Source organism: Lampetra fluviatilis, chromosome 34, assembly GCF_964198595.1.
Source record: "Lampetra fluviatilis chromosome 34, kcLamFluv1.1, whole genome shotgun sequence".
In the NCBI taxonomy this organism is placed as follows: domain Eukaryota; kingdom Metazoa; phylum Chordata; class Hyperoartia; order Petromyzontiformes; family Petromyzontidae; genus Lampetra; species Lampetra fluviatilis.
This window is the reverse complement of record NC_136308.1, coordinates 9,150,669-9,168,941: the sequence shown is the minus strand read 5'-3', so window position 1 is coordinate 9,168,941 and position 18,273 is coordinate 9,150,669. Positions and strand designations below refer to the sequence as shown.

Sequence of the window (18,273 nt, the reverse complement as noted above, 5' to 3'; positions counted from 1 at the left end):
GCGGCTCTGGTTGGATTTGAAAGCGGCCAAGCCAGAATCAGGCAGCTTATCTGTAGATATGGGTGCAGAGACGTGGGTACGAAGAAAGAAATAAGTAACAGAGCTTGATAGAGCAGAGATAAGAATGCTAAGGTGGATGTTGGAAATATCTCTAAGGCAGTTAAGAGGCTTAACATTGGTGGTGACTCACATTTTTCGAGGGAGACGAAACGTAGGCTTTTTTTGGCACGTGTTGAGAAGAGACACAGAAGGTGTAGTAAGAAAGGCTGTGTAGATTCGAGACCCATAGACTCATCATCACACGGAGGCCAATCGACTCACAACAAAGAACCGTAGACTTACCACACAGAGATGCACGCAGTGGATCATTGACTCACTCGGAGACACGTCGACGAGAAGGACTGTAGAGATGCCACCGGGTAGAGGCAGGACCGAGGGGGAGATGGGAGGATGCGGTGGAGAGGGATACGAGGAGAGAAGATGTGAGAAGAATTAGAAAAAAATCTGAATAGCGGTCCCCATACCGGATTGTGAACTCTGGCTTGGACACCAATTAAGAGTAAGCTTATAACAATTATTATCTGTTGAACATTATTAGGAATAAAATAAACACGTATTTACACTTAAAATTAATTTTCAAAATGCTGTGCTCCAGTTGCAATCTCTTCGCGCGGCGATATTGGAGAGGAGGCTGAGCGTGAAGCTGTTTACAGAACATGTCACCGTGCAGACGCAGGTGACCCCCAGTCTCGGGTGACCTCCTTGCGCGGGCGTGATGAGCAAACGCTTTTTGGACGCGTTTGATGCGAGCGCGTGCACCGCCTGTTGTCAGCCGTCGTTGCTGCGCGATTGGCAAGGTTGGCTACGTGCGAAAGAAGTTCAACGTACATACACTGCACTTCTCGCCTGGCTACGTGCACTACGTGCACTGCCAGTCCCATCGGCAATTCCAACAAGAACAACAACAATAACCAAAACAACGGCCTGAAAACGAACGCCAGGAATCTCAGACGATCCCGTGTCCTTGCCAAAAAAAAACAAAAATCGATCGCCCATCCATGGCTTATCTTTCTTACTCCGCGGATTATCTTTGCTGGAGATGCCTCGGAAGCTGATGGCACTGGGCTTGATGGTAGCTGCCGCAGATAAGCGAGCGCGTGATTTATGAAGTCTGTCTTGCCGCTATCTCTGCTTGCCAAGTTCTCCCCCTTGCTCATTGCTAATTCCGTTCCAGCGCCGGATCGATAAGCCACATTTTCAACGCGCAAAAAAAAAGGAAATTGGGCGGCGCCGTTTATTTATTTATTTACCGTTTGTTCCATTTCTCGTCTCGAAAAATGTTGGCGGCTATCGGTAATGCGCGGCGAGTCGCGGGAGGTCGGTTCGATAGCGGCGAGAGCCTCGGCCGCTCGGAGCGTGGCCGTGACCTCACGTGTTTCACTACAGAGGCTTGCGCGATAGATTTTTTTTCAAACATATAATCTCACCCCGTTTCAATAATTTTGACGGGAAAATTATGGGGGTGGGGGGTGGGGAGTGGAACGCGTGCACGGAAATAACTAAAATCTAAATTATCGACCGAAAGGTATTTATTGATCGTGTTGTTGTTTTTAATTGGGTACATTTTCCTTCATTTGCAGCAAATTGGCTGCCTGTGCAATCAACATAAAACAAGCTCTCACAGTTTAGCCGGCTCTTTAGCGGCAATAACATAAACAAAGCGAGCAATTCTCTTGCAAAGGTCTCTTGCTATGACCTTCGTGAGATTTGTCGGGGCATTTCACACATTTTTGAGTTCATGCTAAAGTCGAATTAAATGATATTACGGATCCCTCTCCTCCATAATTACCATCAACTCTCCCTCTATAATAGCCCACCACGCGCAGCTCAGCAGCAGAGCGAGCGGCTCACAATCGGAAGGTTAGTGGGCGCCATGGTGGCGAGATGTTAACTACCTCGCCTGGTCAACAGGAGATCGTGGGTTCGATTATTATCATGACGATGCCTGTATATTTGGAGTTTGCGTGTCCTCCCCATGGTCGCGTGGATTTTTCTCCGGGTCCTCTGGTTTTTCCCTCCGCATTTCGAAACACGCGTTTAGAGTATTTGACTGCTAGAATTTTCCACATGGTAAGCCACTTCGTTGAACTATCATTTGTGGCCAGGTCGTTAGACGAAACTGTTTGTCTATGTGTGTGTCTCTCTCTGTGTGTCTCTGTGTGTCTCTCTCTGCTTGTGTGTCTGTCGATGTGTCCAGTGGCGGCTCCTGCAAAATCTCTCAGGGGGGGCAAATGTCTGGATGATTGATAAGGATAAGGTCCACCCATGCAATGGATAAATTAACAGCTTAAGCATGTGAAGGCAACTTCACTTCTTTAATATTAATGAAAAATAAAGTGACTCTTACAATACATCTTGTTTGTTTCTATACTCACTATTAAAACAAACCACTCAAGTTTATTTTATTAAAGATTCCACTAGGTGGCGACAAATTATATTGTTGGATGAAACGTGCTTACGTATGATGACGTAAGCACGTATGATGACGTAAGCACGTTAGGGCGAGCCCTCCCGGAAGCCATAGAGAATGCATTGCAGCGCCCCCGTTCGAAAAAAAACATCTTTGAATGTAAGTCTATGGGGCCACTCGGGGCGATTCTCAGCCGGAGTGAAATCGCCCAAAAAGAGGCGGTACTCCACAGAACGTGACATGACGCTGATTGGACTATATCCAGAGGCACAGTGACGGCTTGCGTGACTCTGTGGTTGAATGACATTGGTGGTGCGTCGCCCAATCGCCCTAATGAAGAAACCGCCCCTGGATGTGTCTGTGTTTTGTCTTTCTCTCAAATTTAGAAATATTTGGAAGAACGTAATCAACCAGGTAGGGTGTTGGCTGTTGTGTTAGCCGACTCTCTGTGTTGTATTGCATTATATGTTTACTTTGTTTACACCATTGGAACCTCCTTTGCCAGTAGCAAAATATGATAATTGTTTTTTTTTACACTTTTATCTGGCAACAAAACTGACACCTTTTTTACAAGGAGTCATGTTTGCATTGACCACAATACTTGCGGTCGGAATGCAAACAAAAAACACAACTCTGATAATGTATGCAGCTTTCCTTAGAGCCTAGTCTCACATGATGTTGGACCTGATGACGCCAAAAGGCGCCTTTTGGCGTCATCTGGTCCAACATCATGTGAGACTAGGCTCTTTCATTCTCGCCCCGCTGACATCGCCCATGTCCCAATTTATTTCTGCCGACTCTCTCTCTCGCTCTCTGCAGGTCAACAAGGGTTAGAATCGCCAGACATTCGCCGCGTCGCTTTGCACGCAGTGGCAAATGAAATGATTTAAATACCATTAATTATCATAACGTGCCTCTTACCTGTGGCATCGATGTTTCACGCTAACTAGGCAGCCAACCTTTCACGTTTTGCCGCTTTAATTAGTCGCCATAAATGAGAAGGCAAATAACAGGAGGTCTCTCTCCTCCGCGGAACATCTGGCGTGAACAATAACATTTGCGTTACAATTGCCGTATTAAAAATGCGCCCCCCACCCCCTACTGACATTTAAGTGCGCGTCTTAAAAACCTGCTTACGCACATGGCATTCGCGTATGCAGGGTTGGTGTCCCGTACAGTTTGTTCTCATCTCGTTGGATAAATGTACGAGCGAGTACATTTTTTTTTTATGTAACGCAGATGCGAATTGGATACACTACGCGATCGAGTGAACGTAACTTCGCCGCGCGAGAGGAAACAAGCGGTCGTACAGCTTCCTCGGCGTTGCATCGCGCAAGGCATTGGGATGCTGCTGGATGCTTCTAGATGCTACCCACGCGCCTGGGATTTAGTTCAGCCTGCGCACGCATCTCACGTGTTATTACGAATTGTATTTTACCCTGTATTATATATTATTTATTATAACGCGATTTTTCCATAACGCGGTGTTCTTCAGGAACGCAACTACCACGTTATAGGAGAACAGACCGTGCGTTGCTCAGATTGTGCCGACAATTACCTCGGAAATGATTGCGATGTTCAAGGCCGCCTCACAGAAAGCGAACGTTTGTCGATCCGCTGCTGGATGAGAGCCGTTGCCATCCCATCACGGAGTCCGCGATGCCGCGAGCCATCTTACTGCACAACCTCAACTGTGCTGTGCGTTGCTGGCCACTTGGCTTGTTGGGCTCTTGGGCCTGTGACCCGCAACCACAATAATAATGATCATGATGATGATAACAAAAAAAAATAACTGCGGCGCATGAAGTGACCTCATCGCTCCCTCTTCACGGTGATCGTCCTCTCGGGCGCATTCCCTCCTTTGGCTGCTATTCCCTGACCAGACGTGTCCAACGTCGCGCATTACCTCCTAGCCGAGCACACGTTGTTTTTTTCTTTTTTCGGTCGAAATAATACCGGCTCTAAATCTGCACTCGTTCCCCGACCCGCGCGTTCCTCCTCGTGTCTCGCGGTGTAAACGTGAGCACGCGCGACCTCTCCGCACTTCTTTCTGCACCACGATTTTGTGTTCGTGGACTTAAAGTCGACAATTTGGTGACGTTTCATTTGCCGCGGTTTACACCCCGGGGTGCTGTACTAGTAACGAACTAGCATGTTTTGTTAACGTGACAACACTTACTAATTGGCTGTGTCGGGTGGTGGCAGATTTAACGACGCATTTATATTTACGCGATTTAACCCCTCCCCCCCCAAAAAGAAAACCCCTTTATTGTGGATAATATCGGTCGCGAAAGACCACTACGTGTTAAGCCTGGAATTTAAGGTGCTCGAGGAATTGCAGATGACGAGCAACCTGGCGCAGGAGCCGCGATGAGCGGCACCCTTCCTCCTCCGTGGGTCACACGGACGCCACTGGCCGACAGCGATGATCAACTTGGTCCAGGGTATCAAGCTCGGAGTCCCCGGGTTCACAGTGCGCTGCGCTAACCACTGCGCCACCGCGATGTCTCGTGCACGTATGTAAACATATATATAACATATATATACCGCATAATGCGGCGCCTTGCGTCGCTCATTAGTTCACATGTTTGACGCAATTCAAAGAGTGTGCGATGAATTAACCAATTACATTTACAAACTGCACGGGATTCAAGTGCCTCTTGCCCAGAAAAGGAGTTATGGAGATGAGTTACGCTGATGATAAATGACTGCAATAGACTGTAATTTATGTTAATGGTCTTTTGGCTTAGCAGGAAGGTTTGAATTACCATAAAAAAATCCATTATGTTCTGACCTCTGTTAAAACAAAAAAAACAAAAAAAATGTCATCGTCCCCATATCTGGCCGGTGCACGCAGGCCTCTGGGCATGCCACACCTTTTGGAATTGACTGCGAAGGCTGAGGAGATGGCGGTAAGGGAATAACGGAATGCGAATTGTCTGGGCTGACTGGAAGGTTCCTGGAGGCATGGGACAGAATAACACCATGGAGGCGTCAGTGTGGCGAGATGTTAACTACCGCGCCTGGTATACAGGAGATCTTGGGATTCGATCCCAACCCTGATGCCTTCTGTATATTTGGAGTTTGCATGTTATCTCTCCTCGTGGTTGTGTGCATCTTTCTCCTGGTCCTCAGGTTTTCCCCTCCACATTTAGAATCAACATGCATTTGGAGTATTTGGCTGCTATACATTTCCAGGTGATAAGCCACTTCGTTGACTTATAATTTGTGGACAAGTCGCTTCTGAAAAAGAGCTATATAGCTCAGTGGGGCCTTGCCTGGTAAAATAAAAATAAAAGTTTCGTTTATAGTTTCGTTTTTATCCGTTCCGCTGTGGGCCCTCTTCATTTTTGCATGAGGCCTCGTGAAAATGTTGTCCTCTTCTAGATTTGAAGCTTTCGTGACTGCAAGGATTCATACTCTTAGGTTTTTTCGGTAAAGTCACGTAGGTAAATTTTTTTTAAAGTCATCTCTTGAGGAAGGCCAGCGACAGACAACGAGACAAGAAGTCACAGCTTCTCGAGACGCTGGCCTTCCTCAAGAGATGAATTTAAAAATGTTTTACCTACGTGACTTTACCGAAAAAACCTAAGAGTATGTTGTCCTCTTGACCATACCCCCCCCACCCGCCCCTGGGGGCCCCTGGTCAACGTGAGCGAGTGCACAACCGGAGGCTCTGACCACCCATGGAGATTGACGCAAACTGTCGATGGCCGCTTTAATTGATCCGAAGCGCGGCCTGTTGATATTTCCGGAACAGGACGCGTGCCTGGCGCACGACTGGAATTCCCAGCGGCCCCGTTAGTTTCAGTGCACGCGCGCAATCCGATCGCGTCCCATTGACGTGATCCATCATTCAAATTTCACTTTGCTAATCAAAACTTTGATTGTATCCGAGAGACCTGAAGCTCTATGCGAAACGAATTTTTACAATAACCAATAATAAAATAACCAATTGGAAAAACACGTCCGGTGTAAACGCTCGCAGCCGACATCCACGCCATAAAATAAAATATACAAACCTCCGCCGACCGTTTTCCACCGTCTTACGAGGCGACCGTCATTGTAAACTCGCGAGGGTCCGCGTGGGGTGCATGGGGCGACGTGAATCTAATTTGTGATAGAGCGCCACGCGTGGTTCGTTGAGTGAAACCCTGCCGCTCTTCCGTCGCATGGATTGGCATTTTCATTTCAGGAGCCCAATATGAAAATTAAATGAGGTTGTGTTTTTATTTATTTATATGTTCTCAGTTCCAATACCAAATGTAAGTCACGATTAATGCACATAACCTCTGTTAACCCCCGGCAGAAAAATTGGCTAATCATGGGAACGTAACTTTAGATTGAATAATATGCGGAAGCTGCTTTAAGCTAATCGGCCCGAAAATTAATTTGTCACATTCACAGCAAGTGTTTCGCTGATACACTTACATTTGACTGATTCGCACTAAATGCACACGATCTCATCGGATCTCGGGAGCTAAGCAGGTTTTAGGGCCGAGTTAGTACTTTGGATATGGTTGCTTTGCACGAGTGGCTTGCCAGGTATGTATTATGTATGTTGAACTTCCTTCGCACCGTAGGCAGCCAACCGTGCTAATTGGAGGTGCAGGCTAAAGACAACAAACTAAACAATAAACGTCTACAAGACCTGTTGTAGGCTTAACGCTGCGGGTGGCCAGGAATTAGTAGTGCCGATGGTCACCTTATTGTATATTTTGTGGGATTCCTCATGTTTTCTCTTGGTTTTCCAACCGCATCAAGCCACTCATGTTCATGGAATCGGTTAAACATGGCAATCTAGCAGGGCCCTCTTTCAAACAATGTCTTGGGACTCGGTTAGGCTCTTCTCTGTGGGCGAAGAGATTGACATGCATTCAGTCCCCACAGGCTGACGATCAATAACCCCGAGTGAGTGACATCCAAAGAGAATGGAACGCATTCTGAGCAGCGCGTCCACCGGGGGGAGATGGAGTAGTGAAATTAGCTCGTGTTGCAGGTGCCACGTGGATTGTTGCATCGCAAAACCGCGAGAGACGGCGAAACCTTCGGAGGTGGGAGGAGGCAGGAGGGGTGCTTCATCCAGCAGTGGATTACACAAATGTGAATTATTATGATTCTGAGATGATTACCAATAATAGCAAGCGATTCATCAGTTAATCAAAAATGCCAGCCTCCATTAAATAGCTTAATGGTGTTAGTGTTTTTTTTTATTGTAATTGTAATTGTGAGGCATATCCCGACTATCGGGGCAAAGCAATTTGCCGCAGATGGTGTTTGCACGCAAGATTATTAATGAGTCATGGAAGAGACGGGGACGAGTGTGACACAGTACATCGCTTCCGAGATCAAAGCCATTTGCACTCCACAGTCAAACCGTGAATGCCCACACACGACACACACAAATACAAGCACGGTTCCAAAGCTATTAGCTTTGCCGTCGTAATAACGACGTGTTATGTTCAAACCGCTCGCAATGTGCACGCTCTCGTCGGATCTCCAAAGCTAAAGAAGGGGGTTTGAACCTCCTGCCAGAGGCAGGGGGGTACATATGTCCCCGGGCGCCAAGGTAAAGGGGCGCCAAAATTAGGCTTACAACGTTACATTATAACTTATTGCGGCGGGCGCGGCAGCCTGAAACTACTGCACAAATCTACACCTCAACCTAAACGTTTATATATCCCGCCACACACAGCCTACATGTCATGTAATTACATGTTGGTATGTGATTAAACGGGGGGGGGGGGGGGCGCCAATTTATTAGTTCGTCCCCGGGCGCAAAATATCCTAGCTACGCCACTGCCTGCTGCACAGTGCTTGCTTGAGTGACCGCACGCACGCACACGCGGGTGTGCTAGAGCGCTGTGCATGTGAACTGCGCTGTGAGCGGCAATAAGGCAGCGCAGCAATATCCATTGTTGTACTGTGCTTCTATGCCAACACGCGCACGCGGCCCTCACTTTACAATCCGCCACTGACCAGCGGGGTGAAGTACGCTCAAATAACCCTCCCACGGACCTCGCTCAGAAGTGTGGAGGCCCTCAACCAGCAGTGGAGTAACAACAAGGGGTCGTGCATGCACATTAATGAGAATGGCACTCACAAGTAGCAGGGACTCGGTTCGATCAACGTTGGTATTTGGTTAGAACCGTTGACCCAACGTTGGCATGTGGTAAAAACCGTTGGCCCAACGTTGACCCAACGTTGTCATGTGGTTAGAGACCGTTGGCCCAACGTTGGCCCAACATTCCACATTCATCTTATATTATCGTACATTTATATAGCGCCTTAATCAAGGCGCTCCCACAGTACAAGATGAAACGAGATGAGTGGATGTGATATATGTGTAGTGACGTATATTGGGTTGCTACGGTGCACAGCGCCAGTTACTTCTAGAGAGGAGAACTGGAGTGTAAGTAGCCCTCTCTGCGAGCAGCGTGTGCTATGCCATGGTAAATGGTCCTTAAGGAGCATGGTTCTAGCGGTGGGCAGAGAGAGAGAGCATGTGTGGACGTAGCAGTCCGATTGGCCGGCAAAGGTAGGTGACAGGACAGGGTAAGGATGTGGGCCAAAGGTGACAGAAGCGACTTGTGATGTAAGGCCCAGAGTCTTTTAGGGAGTTCTAGAAGGGGGCGTGGCCGAGGCGGTCACGCTGAGGGGCATAAAAGGGAGGTCCCGAGGTCTGATCCGGGCTGTCTACTGGAATAGAACCCGTGGTGCTACGTCTCTTCGGTCTTCGCTCTTCGGTCTTTGGTCTTCATGCTCGGCATCGTGGGTCAGGCAGTGCGTTAACTGACCTGACCCGGTTATGTAGTTACCCCGTGGTGGTTACCGCTATATATTTATCCCGTTATGTTTACGTCGTTACCCCGTTGTGGTTATATAACAAACGTGTTGCCTCCAAAGTCAAGGGTGTCTCTCACATGAACCCACTACATATGTCAAAGGAGGAGGTGGTGGTGATGACGCGTGGAGTAAACAAAGATGGAAACGAGATGAGTGGATTGATGGCGAGTGACCATGGGGAGTTTGGGGACAGGGAAGGCGTTACTACGAGCGGCGGCTCGTGACGGATCCAAACTGCCGAGGTTACCTGCCCCCCACCCCCCGCGTCGGTGAGAGCGCGAGACCGCAAAGCGTCGCTCTTCGCTTGCCGGAGGAGATCAGTTCGGGGGAATAGTCACCAAACAAAGCGCGTGTTTTGTCGTTATTTCAGTGCCGGGGTTCAAAGCCTGCCTCAAGACGAATTTTAATTCTCTCTTGCTATCGGTCCTCACTTATCTCTGCCTTCTTAGTTTTTTTTAAATCTCACCTGGCCTATGATAGATATAGTCATGTACAGCGCCTAAAGTAACTCGGTACAAATGCGCTTCATGAATGTAATTTACCGTTATAATTACGGCTACTGTGAGTGAATGAAATTCATTAAGCACGACAACTAACCACGAAGCACCCACAAATTACTGCCCAGGCATGGCCGACTGCGACGAGCCGAAATTAACGAGTCCCAGCCAAGACAAGCCGACTCGGTCTAACTCTGGAACGTAATTAGAGACTGCAGCGCTCCTTGAGGAAGACCACGCGTTATAATTTGCTACGCGCACGCACGTGCCCGCGCGTGTGTGCGGATCACAGGATATTAAAATGTGTCGACTCGCGTGCCGCTCACACCGATGCTCAATCCGCCAAGAACGTACACGATCATTGTACTGCTTCGGTTGTTGATTCGACCACGAGGATGACTCCTCAATGAAATCCACGCCAAAAAAAAGACTAATATTCAACAACCAAAATTAGCTCACTCGATTCACCCTGGGCAGGCTGCCCATGTACAAAGACAAAGATCCCCCCCCAACCCCGTGTAGCCTTAACAGACTGTTGGGGCAAGTGCTGTTAGCGAGCACCTATGAAGGCCGGCACGGCACACGAGGGGGTGGGTGGCTAGCACCACGCCCGGTCGTCTTTGTCTCCCCAGTGGCGATGTTTACACACTCATTTGAGGCCGAGTCGACCTAGGTGAGGCCCAGGACCGGTTCTGATGATCGTCACTGGTGTTGGCCGTGAGCGGCAATCGAACTCGAGTCGTCGGGTTCGTAGCGCAGCGTAGCGCTAACCGCTACACCACTGCTCCCCACACACGCGCGCGCAAGCGGTCGCGCGCACAGCAAAGCTTGTGAGCGTTACAGGGGAAGGACGCGGCTGAAATCTCACATCTCGTCATCCTTACGGGAAAACAACGAGCGGGGTGTGTGTCAAGGAGCTGCCTGTCGCTCGGGCGGCAATGCGTTGGGGGGTGGGGGGCGGAAGACTCACGCACCGATAGCAGACGATGCTTCTCTCTCTCTCTCTCCGGTGTTCATTTATTATTTGATCACGACGATACTGGCCACCCTGTATAAGTATTAAATTTTGAGGCAGTGGGGGGGGGGGTAGCGGAGTGGGGGTGAGTTTGTGAAAAATGACCTTTGAAGTGAAGACAATTACGTTTTGCCTTTTTGGTGGGTGGCAATGTTTGTGTGAGTGCGTGCGTGGAGAATATACGAGTTTAAACGTTGCAGTCAATGAGAAACAACTGCATAGCTGCTGTAGGAGGAGAGATACATTATTATCCTCGGGGGGGGGGGGAGATTTTGCCTCTTTTCTTGACTGCCAAATAACGTTCCTGTAACCTCCACGTTTTTAACGTCTGATTAGGTGCCCGATGCAAACGTATCAATCACACGCCCAGTCCGATGGTCGTAACATCTAGCTGCAAATCAAATGTTTACGGTGGAAGAGGCATCAGGGTTTTATTTTTTAAACGAGTGTCGCCAAACTATTTTGAGGGCGATGCGTGTGCGCATGTGAGTGTGTGTGTGTGCATGTGTGCGTGTGCATATGAGTGTGTGTGTGGTGGGGAGCGGTGGTGTAGTGGTTAGCGCGCTGCACTACGAACCCGGTGACCAGAGTTCGATTCCCGCTCACGGCAAACAACAGTGACGATAACTTGAACCGGTCATGGGCCTCCCCTAGGTTGACTCAGCCTCAAACGAGTACCTGGTTCAGTGTGTAAACATCGCCACTGGGGAGACAAAGGCGACCGGACGTGGTGCTGGCCCACCCAATCCCCTCGTTTGCCGTGCTGGCCTTCATAGGTGTTCGCTAACAGCACTTGCCCCAACAGTCTGTTCAGGCTATACGGGGGATCTTTGTTTTTTGTTGTTGTTGTGTGTCAGGCAACCCGTGGCACCTGGGTCTGCCACGTGACCTGCCAACGGGCGCTCGACACTTCACGTGGCTTCAACGTGCACGTAGCCTGGCACGAGCGCCGTGGTGACGTCACCGCCACTTAGCGGCGAATGGCGGTTGTTGTTGAGTGTTGCGTGTGTGTGTGCGTGTTGCGCGTGTGTGTGTGTGTGCGTGTTCGTGTATGTGCGCGTGTGTGTGTTGTATGTGTGTGTGTGCGTGTTGCGTGTGTGTGTGTGCGTGTTCGTGTATGTGCGCGTGTGTGTGTTGTATGTGTGTGTGTGCGTGTTGCGCGTGTGTGTGTGCGTGTTCGTGTATGTGCGCGTGTTGCGTGTTGCACGTGTGTGTGCGTGTTGCGCGTGTGTGTGTGCGTGGTCGTGTGAGTGCGCGTGTGTGTTGCCCGTGTGTGTGTGTTGTATGTGTGTGTGTTGCGCGTGTGTGTGTTGTATGTGTGTGTGTGTTGCGCGTGTGTGTGTTGTATGTGCGTGTGTGTGTTGTATGTGTGTGTGCGTGTTGAGTGTGTGCGTGTGTGCGTGTTGCGTGTGTGTGTGTGCGTGGGGTTATTTTTTTCGGGTGTTAAATAACAAAAACTTATGTAGAGCGCGTAGCCGAGCTAGACTGTGCGCAAGGCAGCTAATCTAGATGTTTATAATGCGTTTTCCCGCCGCGACTATTCGTTCACTTTAAACGAGAAAAATATAAAAACGCTTACAACCCCGGGCGAAAACAAATTTACGTCTCTCAAGGGGGGTAGAAAATTGATTAGCCTGGTGTGGGGAAAGGGAGATAAGAAAACCGGAACGCCGCTACAATGAGCCTGAGAAGAGTTCACCTGCGACAATTTCACCTGATTATTTTGCCATGAAGCGTTAAGAGTAGTAAGAACAATGACAGGGGTTCTCTATTCATTTAAAGGGCCTCGCTTGTCACAAGAAGCATTTGCATGAGGTTTGCGACTAAAAGGTTTCGGATGAATCCCTTTTAAAGGATTTCAGCGGCTGGGTTCCGGCCAGGTGGCTCGTGGGTTAATTCAGCATCATCATCTCTGCGGGGTCGATAAAAGGACTGCCACTTTTGTGCGGAAATCACCAGTGGTTGTGTCATGGATAAACTTGACCCGACCATAGGAATGTGGAATTTTCCTCACACTGGCTCAGCGTTGTAAACAGGAGATAAACGCCGGCCTCGACTATAATTTGAACAGGAGCTCACTCTGAATTGACCTTTTTCGTTCGTGATGATAATGTTAATTATATTAATAATGATAATCACACTCTCCGATGTGCCTTCGGGTTGCACCGCGTGATGTTTGGCACGATGTCCGACGGTTTGCTCCACGCACTGGGAGCCTCTTAAGGAACTGAATAATGTTTATTCCCTGTACCTAGAGGTAGAGGGGTTCTCTGTGCTACAAACCCAGTGACCACAGTTCAATTCCCGACCATGGCTCACAACAGTGGTGAGTGGTATCTGAATCAGTCCTGCCTCCCCCTCCGCTACGCCCTGCACCAAGCTGTTGGTCAAACAACCTCCATGTCACGCTTGGCATGGGAGGCCTTCATCCAGCAGTGGATTGTAATGGTTGTAAATTATTGCAAAATTTCTCCCTTCAACCTTCAATAATTGCACTTACAAAATGGACGCTTCTCTAACAAACTAACTTTTTTTATTTTACCAGGTAAGGCCCACTGAGCTATATAGCTTTTTTTTAGAAGCGCTTGCCCTGTCAGTTTTGTTTTAATAGAGCTTTAAAATGTGAAACAGTTTGGCCGCAAGTGTATTGTAAAGATCAAGGTCGTAAGGGATGCTTTACATTCCTCTTGGTTGCGCAATAATTTACAATCCACTGCCATAAAATGTTGCCAAAAATTAAGAGCCGGAGGTCACGGTCAGCCAAAACACTTATAGGCATACAAACCCCATAATCGATGACCTGGGTAGCCCGTCTCCCGTCCAGTGTGACGCTAAAGCCAATAAAAGGTTGAATAAAGCCCACGAACTGATTTATTTTATTAATGAAAAAATAAGTCACCGTGTAGGTGGAGCAGTGTGCGTCCATGAAGGTCTCACCCGTTTAAAAGTAATTATATTTAGGCAGCAGCTTGAGCGAGGTCAATTAAACCGAACACACTTGGTAGCGAGAAGATTTTATCTTACGAGCGTCACCTCTATAAACCTCCACATGTTCGTGGCGGCCACGGGGTTTGCCGGCAGGGCTTAAACTCTCACTGAACATTGTCCGGGTCACTGGTAGAACGGAGTGAGGTGCGTGACGAGCAACCACGTACGTAGCCAACCGCGATAATCACACCATCGATTATCGCGGTTGGCCTACGTACGGTGCGAAAGAAGTTCAACATAAATACATTATTGGCGACACACACACACTACAATTGCTAGAGTCCGGAGTGTTTGTCAACAATCTCGGACGCGACTGTCACGGTGTTTCTGTTGCATGCCGTTGAAGCTGCCCATATACGGGTGCATTGTGGGATGTTCACGCGTGACTTTTGTGCACAGCCTTCGAACCAAGTCCCGTTTGCACGAGTGATCTGGGGCGTTGGTATGCTGGTAAGGGGGGGCGATGATTGATGCTGTATCATCTCAATTGAGTAATTTGCGGTGTTCATGTTTAAAATTAGCAAATTGGAAAACGTGACGCCGGCCGCACAGTGGCCCACTCTTGCGAATAATGCCAAAGTGGTCTTTGGCGTGCACTGTGAGTGAAGCAGACGGAGCGCAGTGTCGTTACGGTTATTTCATTTTCATTTCAGTTTCATTTATTTGATATAGCCCTGTGAGCCATTCGGCTCTTGAATCGGGTGCAACCGCAACAAACAAAAAAACAAAACAGGAAACAAAAACATGAACAAGAAAACATCTTAAAGTGACTATGTGCAAACAGAAAATCCAATACACCTGTGGTAATAATGGGGGCGGCCGCTGGATTCGAACCTTGAATATCTGCAACAAGCGGCGAACGCCCCGCCGCTGGGCCGTGTCGTCAACCCGAAGCAGCAAGGCTGCCTCAACAGATTCAACGGCGTCTCTGCAAGGTGGAATTGACCTAATAATTATTATTGGACTATTACGAAAGCAGCACAACATTCTCTGTGACCCTGGTGCTGTTTTTCGGAAGCATTTTTGGGGGATTTCGCGTTTGTGCTGCGGCACGGGCTCTCTCCGACGTGTTTTCGCGGGTCACGCCTCGTGTACCGCTCGGCACGACGTCCGACGTTTCGCTCCACGTGCATTCAGAAGCTTCCAGCACGTGTAGCGAGTCGTCGGACGCCATTCCGAAATATGCGCGGCACGACCCGAAGACGCATCGGAGAAATAAATGTTTGGAATTCTCATTTCACTCAGAAAACTCTCAGCTGACGCCTTTTGATTTCTCTCGTAACGATGCTATTTCGTTAGAGAATATTCGTCTGATAACACTGTATAACATTTTTTTCTGTTCCTGATTGCTTATGCCTCAAAAGTACAGAAAATGGCTATTATTCCCCACAAACTTTGCTTTTGTGACCAGGACACTGATATTTTGAAATTTACCTATTTTCAATGAGAAAACGGGCGAATTTATGTATTTTCGTTCACATAAAGTCAGAAAAAACATCATATAAATCAAAATTAACATGTATTTATACTAAAGTAATACAAACATTACTACAAAATATCTAAACACCAAGGCGCACTACCACAGGCGGGACTGGCCACTGCAGACCGAGTTCTCTGTGGGGAGGAACAACTTTAGTTTAAATACATGTACATTTTCATTCATATGTTGTTTTTCTGACTTTACGTAAACGAAAAGACACAAATTTGTCCGTTTTCTCATCGAAAATAGGTAGATTTCAAAATATCACGGTCCTGGTCACAAAAGCAAAGTTTGTGGGGAATGATAGCCATTTCATATACTTTTCAGGCATAAGCAATTACGAAATAACACTTACTACCCAGGAACAAAAATTGTGTTACATTGTGTAATTACAGGTTAAAAAAATTATTCAAGGAATATGTTGCCAACATTTCGAAACACACAGTTCAGGCTCCTGCTAACTTATAATTCCTTAATAATGGATGATAACATTACGGACACCCGATATCGTTAATGGAAGGGCCGTGCAGTGGAGATTTATGAATTCTGTACATATAATTGCTTTGCAGTTTGCTGTAAAAGTTTACAGTCAGGAGCGATTATCTGTTAGCATGACATACTTTGGGCATTGTGTGGCATTTAAGGCAGCTGGTGGGGCTAATTGTGGTATTCATTATTAATGTCCCAGCAGAAAGGGGCATTTAATGTGTGTACTGCATCATCTCGCTGGCACACTCGCTCAAAGGCCGCTGTGCGTCCGCATCTCTGGCTTTCTGCTCCCGTTGCTACGCCGATGCATCTCTGCAAAAAAACCCACGTATACTTCATCATCATCATCGTCGTCGTCGTCGTCATCACGTGGCCCAGCGGTAGCGTGTTGTTGCAGAGGTTGGCGATTCGAAACCTGGCGGCCGCTCTTGTTAATACTGCTGGTGCAATTCTAGCAAAAATCGCCCTGATGAAGCTGATTGTAATTACCAGCGAAACGTCGCTCTTAATTGTAAATGTTGTGGGTTTACTCTCCAACACAACCGCTGTGCTGAAGTAGTAACTCATCATGGCACGTTTTGTTTTCGTGACAAATCTTACTATTTGGCTGTGTCGGGGGGTGGTTAGTTAACGACACATTTATATTTTTCGCAATCTAACACAAACCAAAACGTTATTATGGACTTTGAAGAGCCCGTGGCGTCATTAGAACAACACAAACGGGCCACGCGTGCCAACGTCCCGGTCCGAATTTGGCAAAACTTGAAATATACCCTCCGAATTAATTAACTGGTCAAAGCCACGCAGCGATGCGGACACGCAGTGTGGAACGACTGCAGACCACGTCCATCTGTGAAACTAGAGCTCTGAGCGTTAGCCCTTCATACGCGTGGTTCATGTTAGAATTCTCTCGCCCCCCCCCGTCCCCGCCCACTATCGCGGTGAGAACTGCGGTTGTCTCATTATAAATGTGCCTCTTACAAAGAAGGCCTTTAGCTGCATCGTGCATCGGTTATAATGAGCCTCTGGTCACTTCACTTTGCCTCACGGAGCATTAAGCTATTAAACAAATGATGCCGTGGATGTTTCTCCCCCCCCCACCGCCACACCAGGCCGCGCGCGATTATTCCCCGCTCTTTTCGTGTTATCTCAGTTATCTCCCGAGATATTTAATCAGGCGTGTTGCCTGACTCGCCTGGGGTCGATACAAAAGGCGACACCTCAAATCCCCCCACCCCCTACCTTCGCCCTACCAATGCGAAATGTTGCTACAAATGAGAATTATTTAATGGACGTACAGCAGCGAAATTTCGAAATGTTTCGCGTGGAAAAGCAACGGATCATGGTGACTGGTGAGGATGGGGTGGGGGCGAGGGGGGGAGACGGAGGGGTGGGGGGTGGGGGGAATTGGAATGGGGGAAGAAACTAATTATATGCAAATTATTAAATCAAGCAGCAAAAAAATGTTTGCCACTTTTCCAAAAATAGCAGAACCTTAATTCAAGATCAAGGGACCATGAAACAAATTAAATAGCGGGCCTAGTAATTATAGGCGTTCTATTATTTATTAGGCAATCTTGCGTCCCCTTATTCATTTTACCCTCCGCGCTCTATTGCCCTGAGAGGTATTATTGTTGGAATGTGAGGGCGGCAGGATTTGTTTTCTCCTTCTGGTATGGATTAAGGTCGCATGACCCTTTGTGCATTTTAAACGTGCGCCGCTCAGGTCTCACTCGGGGTTTCCCTTGCTCGGATTCAATCTTTTCGTGTCGATGCACGCGGAGACATTGTAATGAAATGACACGAAGAGGACTTTCCGTATGAATCAATTATACTTTTTTTTTCTACACGATCTCCAACATCATCACAACGGGGGAGGGGGGGGGGAATGTTTTGACCGTTAAGTGCGTTGTGATGGCTTGGAGCTACGCATTAATTTTCACCTCCTCCGGTCTTTAACAAAAAATAAACGCTCACACTGAAAACTGTTAATCAGAATGAATGAGCAATGACCGAGATGTCACGGAGTAGCAGAATGGCGAGAGAGAGAGAAAGACAGAGACACACACACACAGAGACGGACCTCTCACCCTTGAGTCCCTCTGCGCCGACCGTGCCAACAACGGCAGAGCCGTATCTCGGCGTCGCGAAGTTTGCCCCGCGTGTGCGCCGTTCGCTCGTCGACCTTTGCGAACCTCCGAACCAGACAACTCGCAGGCAAACGATCACACCAGAGCCATGGGCGAGGTTGGCAAAACAAAAAACAAAAAACTAAAAAAACCCACCGGGGGTTGAATTACAGCCTGAGCAGTCCGGCACACTGATCCGGACATTATGACGACAGCATGAATGTATATAACAATTATAACGGGTCATTAGAACCGTGCCTGCAACTCTCGTAGTGATAGTGCCTTACGCCCATATTTTTTTTACTACAAACCAGCCGAGCTGCGTTCGAGATAAAATATCGAGAGAGAAATTCAGGCCT

At 48.0% G+C, this 18,273-nt stretch overlaps 1 long non-coding RNA gene across 1 annotated transcript; it reads right to left on the bottom strand.

The window, feature by feature from the left end:
- Window positions 1-345: 345 nt before the first annotated feature.
- Window positions 346-17,990, bottom strand: LOC144944441 (uncharacterized). The gene is made up of 3 exons (XR_013639587.1): window positions 17,876-17,990; window positions 14,651-14,744; window positions 346-401 (listed from the first exon to the last, which is right to left on the bottom strand). It is a non-coding gene; the product is annotated as an uncharacterized LOC144944441 (long non-coding RNA).
- Window positions 17,991-18,273: the final 283 nt, after the last annotated feature.